At 41.1% G+C, this 6,000-nt stretch overlaps 1 pseudogene; it reads right to left on the minus strand.

Annotated features, from left to right (window-relative positions):
- Window positions 1-1,729: 1,729 nt before the first annotated feature.
- On the minus strand, window positions 1,730-5,797 carry LOC104431207 (annotated as a pseudogene).
- Window positions 5,798-6,000: the final 203 nt, after the last annotated feature.

Consider the following 6,000-nt stretch of genomic DNA (forward strand, 5'->3'; position numbering starts at 1 on the left):
ACAAGGAAAATTCACAAGCAAAATCCCTTGAGTTTTTGTAGTTCATTAGGAATCAAAGTTGAAATTAAAGCTCATTTAAATTTTCCAATTCTCTATTTCTTTTGCAGACTAATCTCAAGTTTGTTAAATGAAACCAAAGGTGAACCTACTTCAAGTTGCAGAATCCTTCATGTATTACACACCCAACCTCGAAAACACAAACACCTACACCTCTTAGAAACCTAAGCCCAAGCCTTCCTTTCTCTCACAATCGTTCATGAGAACATGAAGCATGTCGACGTGATCATGGGGTTCGGCGACCTTGACCAAAGTGCACGTCAGGAGCTCCTTGCTCTATGAGCTTGACACCAACCACCACCATATCTTTGTCAAAGACCAGTCCACTAGACAATTGGTAGAAATTTCCAGAGGATATTGTGTAATGTCATCTTATAAAAGACGATAGAGATTGGAGTAGATAAGCACAACAACGAAAGTAAAACATAAAGTGTTCAAAGTCAGTGTTTCGATCCAACACGGAAAGTAATGGCCAAGGTCAAGGCAAGTCAAGAATGTTGACGAATGAAGATAATGTATTCAATTGCTCGCAATGAGTGTGAATGTTATAAAAAAAATTCGAAGTGCTTCCAAGTCCTTTCTTCAATGAAAGACATGCCTCTTCTATGGAGCAATTGTTGGGGGCTTTGGATTATACTCCTTGAAATCCACATTTATATGACAAGAGGACACATATGCATATTTCACCCAATAGTAATACTTTGTCCAAACCCAGATGATTAATCACATTTTTTTTTTTTGTAAATCCTTATAGTTCCACGAACCAACCATACACAGTTGTCCGAATTTTCGTTCTTTCCTTTTCTTCCACATATTCTTCTTTTCCTTTTCTCATCTTTCGCTTCTTCCTCAATTCCATTAGTAATGACACCGCCTCCTCCTTGTGTGACAAGGAGGTGAGCACAAGCAAAGATGGGCCGATGCAATGCGGAACTGTAATGCCGATATTGATGAGGCACGGAAATAAAGGCGAGGGCCATGTGAGCCATGGTGGAGGTGAGAGAGAGAGAGATAAATGGTGAGGATTATCCCAAAAACTTTTTAATATTGCTATTGATTAGGCCATCAACATTCAAGTGTGAAAGAGAATAAGGTAAATGGTGACTGGTGAGGATGTACCCCATTGGCCTCGTACAGGGGTCTTTATATATCAATGTACAGGGTCATTTACAAGGTCAATTGCGTGAGTTGCCTTCTCTTGTTTAGCGATGATGATGGTCAGAGTCAGCACTCCAAGGCCCTTCGAACTCTCAACTTTCCGCGGCCCTTTGGAGATCGAGGGATTAAGGAAATATGTGTGTAAAGTCGCTTTGCCTTACCATCATGATCAACCACCAACCATTATAATCGAGTAAAGAAGCCGGAGATGCAAAGGTCATATATGGAGATGACCTTCATGACCTCGATTTCTAATGAATTTGATGGAAATAAAGTGGCGCAGATTATGTTTTGACACATCGTGAAAAGTACTTTAATAAAATCATGACGATGAAGTGAAACTCTAGTCCTTTCTAAGTAATCATTTATTCAAATGAGGAAGAACCTGCATTCCTCTATCCAATAAAACCACATATACATATGAATAGACTAAGACGATCTTCCTTGTCGAGAGGATCAAAACATGATTAGCCTCAACGAGAAGACACCATGTTTGCTCATTGTGCACTGATGATCACCGAAGTTCAGCCCCAGTGATAGACCTCCCAGGGGATTTGTCCGATTCCAGTCTCCCTGTCCTGCCATGGCAGAAGGCCGGCTGTCGGGGCAGTTCAAGAGTAACAGGGTGGCTGGTCAACTCACGGACTATGTCCGCCATTGTGGGTCTATGATTTGGATCTTCTTGAGCACACAACAAACCGATTTTGAGGCATTTAGCAACTTCGTTCACTGAATATGTCCCTCCTAGGGCGGGATCTAACACCAACAACGGCGTACCGTCTCTCCAGTTTTTCCAAGCCTGACAACAGTTCATTGAAAAGCATTTCTGAAGACATCAAATTTGCTTAGTTGAACCATTTTCATTTTAGTTAAGGAGTTGATTTGTGCAACTTACGTAGCAAGCAATACCTTCGCCCCCATCTACCTGGTTGAAAAACCATTCTTCTTACCAATAATGAGCTCTAGAAGTAGGATACCAAGACTATAGACATCGGACTTCACCGAGAATTGCCCATTCATTGCATACTCAGGTGACATATAGCCACTGCAAACCATTATACATAAGTAATATAAGCATACGTAAGCATAAAAAGCAAAGAACGGAGCACAACAACACTTACTAAGTTCCCGCAATTCTTTCGGTCATTGCTAGTGTTTGGTCAATCCCGAAAATCCTTGCCATGCCAAAATCGGAAATCTTGGGGTTCATTTCACTATCCAACAATATATTGCTTGATTTCAAATCACGATGGATGATCCGAATTCGAGAGTCCTCGTGTAAATAGCGCATTCCTTGAGCAATCCCACATGCTATGTTGTAACGTGTTGACCAATTCAAGTGCTTGTTTTTTCAGGATCTACATGTATGCACAATTGGAATGTAGGTTATTTTTGGTCGATAAATCCTCGTGAATGTATTCTATGCAAGGAACTAACTTTAGGTTCCAAAAGATAGGAAACATTCAACATAATTTGAGGCCAATCACATATTCGCGTCAACATAAAAAGCAATAGCTTAGTAATATATGGAAAAGATGACGTACCAAATAAAAAGTAGTCAAGACTTTTATTCTGCACAAACTCATAGACAAGCAGTTTTTCTTCACCCTCTAAGCAAAACCCGATCAGCTGCACGACATTTCGATGTTGAAGCTTCGGTAGCAACATGACTTCGTTCTTAAATTCTTCAAAACCTTGCCCGGAGCTTTGGGATAGTCTCTTCACAGCTATTGGTAGTCCATTAAGAAGCGTACCCTGGGAGGTTAATATTTTGATGTTTAAGTACACCTGAGTAGTTTCTTATCACAACTTTTCAAAATGGCCAAATCAAAGATCTTCAAGGGTTTTTAACACAGGATCTTTCAAGTGTGATAACTAGCCGTACCAGGAAGACTTCACCAAATCCGCCGTTACCCAACTTGTTTTGACAAGAGAAATTGCTTGTGGCGGCTAGTATGGTGGTTAAATCGTACAACATGGACTGGGAGTTTGTAATTTCAGTAAGGCCTACGCAACAAAACAAAACGGGATGGTCATTTCTGTTAAAGCATAGAATAGTACATCCTGCCTACACAGTTTTATCATTCTATCCAGGTAGACGGCAGCAGTACGTATTTCTTACCGATTTGACCTCCTTGGACGACTGCATGTGTGTTGGTCGCATTCCTCCTACTGAAACACCGAGCAAGGAAGAGAACCACCACAGTTGAGACGACAGAAACGGCGATTACGATGATTATCATAGTAAATATATTGCTTTCGACTGCATATGGGCAACCATATCTCCATAGCATCAGTAATGAGATTATGACTGGATGAGATTTCATAATTACCATAAGCCAGAGCAAACGTGAAAAATGAAGAGAAAAGAGTATGCTTTATGAGTAAATGTCCAGAACAAATGATGTTGAGAGAATGTATAAGAATAACCATTGATCGAGTAAAAGCCACATTTTACCAATTTTGACCTAAACAATCTAACCTAATAGGCAGATGTGAGACCCACCATGTTCAACGGGATGAAATATTATATATTTCCATCGTCCATCACATAAAGAATTTTTTTTCCCGAAAAATCATGCTGACAGAATGTGTAAGAATAAGATGCAAATCTATATTATTCGTGGAGAAAGATTTATCTTAATTTCTACATTTCATTTTATGCGTTAATTATTTACTTAAGGATATTTTCCTTGTCAATATAAAAATAAATAAATTTTATTGATGAATAAGAAGAAAGGAGCATTCAATTAACATGATAGTCTTCAATTAGAATAAAGTTAGATTTTCCTATGGAGTAAATAAATTAATAAATTTCATTGATGAATTTGATGAACAAAAATGGTCACTTATTTTTTCAAATTATATAAAGGTTCTGATTATTTTGTGGAAATTGAAAAGCCCAAAAACATTTTCTTAAAAGCGATCGTTGGCATGTCTTAAAATAATTAGTTAATGAAAATTATTTTCATTTTCGACAACAATTTATATTTAAATAATTTAATGGACGACAAAAATATTTTCATTCGTTAATTTTTATAAATGATATAAGTAATTGTTTTTAGAAAGATATTTTTTAAAATAAATAGGGCCTAAAGTAAATAAGGTTTTTCTATCAAACAGGAAATTTTTTTAAGAAAGTAGGAAAGAAAGGCGATTGGAAACGGACTCCATGGGTACCACCTCGTAGGCACTCTGTGATCCTCAATTGTCATCACCTCATGAATTTAATCAATCAATCACGTCGTTTTCTTCGAAGAATAATTACATAATTTTATGATGGCTGACCCACGATGACCAAATTAATGGATACAGAACATTGATACGTTCAACATCAAAATCTTGATGCAAAAGGAAGCCAAAAACGTTGCGAAAAAGACATACGTCAAGTCGAAAAGTGATTATTAGATGAATCGGAAATATTTGGTGAAATCGGTTATATTCGGTGAAATATTGAATATATCTGATTTTCCATGTTAACGATTTTGACAGGTCCCATGTCATAATTTTTTGATGTGCCCTCCCTCTTCATCCCCACTTCACCTTCACCTTTCTTCTCCTTTTATATATATATATTTTTTTCTTCTCTTTTTTCCTTTAGAAGTAAAATTCCTCGGGAGCTCCCACGGCGAGGCTGGTCGCCCAGATCGTCGTGGCCATGGGCGAGGCCGCCTTCACCCACGGCCAGTGAGGCCATGGCAAAATCAGACTTAATATTATGAAAAAGGAGAGTCTGGATGGAGGGAGACAAGCTATACACACACATGCAATTTTAGGTCCGGTCACCGGAGCGGGAGGCGGAGGTGCCGGAACGGAGGTGGAGGGGCCGGCGACGGCAGGGCTGAGGCATCATAAAAGGGTAGAGCTCATATCTCAAGTTGCAGCTTGGAGCGAGCAACCTCCCGCCTTGCTTCCCCTGTGGCAGATTAGCGATCGCAAACTGGAGGCACTTGACACAGTCTGACGCCGTCAAGTCTGGCGTACACTGTGCGAGTGCGTACAACTTCTGTGAGCTAGTGAAGTTTGCCTCCGCTGCTGCAACCTTCTTCCCTGACCCGCCAGCTGAAGCCCTTGTGGCGATATCGTTCAGGGTTTCACCGAGAAGCTGCATGAAACGGGTTGGGTCGGTGACGTTCCCAACGTCATACAAAACACGATCCAAAGATCGCTCCATGGCAGAGAGTATGGACCGGTTCGAGTACCGCAACATGCACTGGTCGTACCATATTGTGGAGACTCGCTGGTTCGGGCATCTTTGGAGGATATCCCATTCTCCGGTGGCCACGCAGCGGCTGCACTCAGTGCTGTTGAGGTCGCCGCGGCAGAGGAAGAGCCCATAGGCCCGTTCTAGAGGGCTTTGGCCGGCGGTGGCATTGGCGAAGCCGTCGGTGCTGCCGGCGGCGGCGGAGGAGAGGGAAGAGAGGAGGGCGTGGAGGTTGGATCGGTAGGTGGAGTTGGGAGTGAAGAGGGTGGTGTTCGGGCAATCATGAAACAGATATTCGGGTGCAGCCTCAATGCTTAAAATGTCGATGAAGAAGAAGGAGGAGGAGAGACAGAGGGAGATGATGAAGCAAGAATTCATTTTTTGGCTTGGTTGATGAATGAATGGGGACTTCATGATTTATAGTAGCCATTACTGTTGCTCCACTCGCAAGATCCCAATTTTAGTCTTGCCGCACGTTATTGGCGGCACGACGGACGGAGAAAATAAGGAAGAGGGGGTGTGAAATTTGGGGAAAAAACAGAAAGGAAGAGAGAGAGAGAGAGAGAGAGAGAGAGAGCGTG

This window comes from Eucalyptus grandis, chromosome 5, assembly GCF_016545825.1.
Source record: "Eucalyptus grandis isolate ANBG69807.140 chromosome 5, ASM1654582v1, whole genome shotgun sequence".
NCBI lineage: Eukaryota > Viridiplantae > Streptophyta > Magnoliopsida > Myrtales > Myrtaceae > Eucalyptus > Eucalyptus grandis.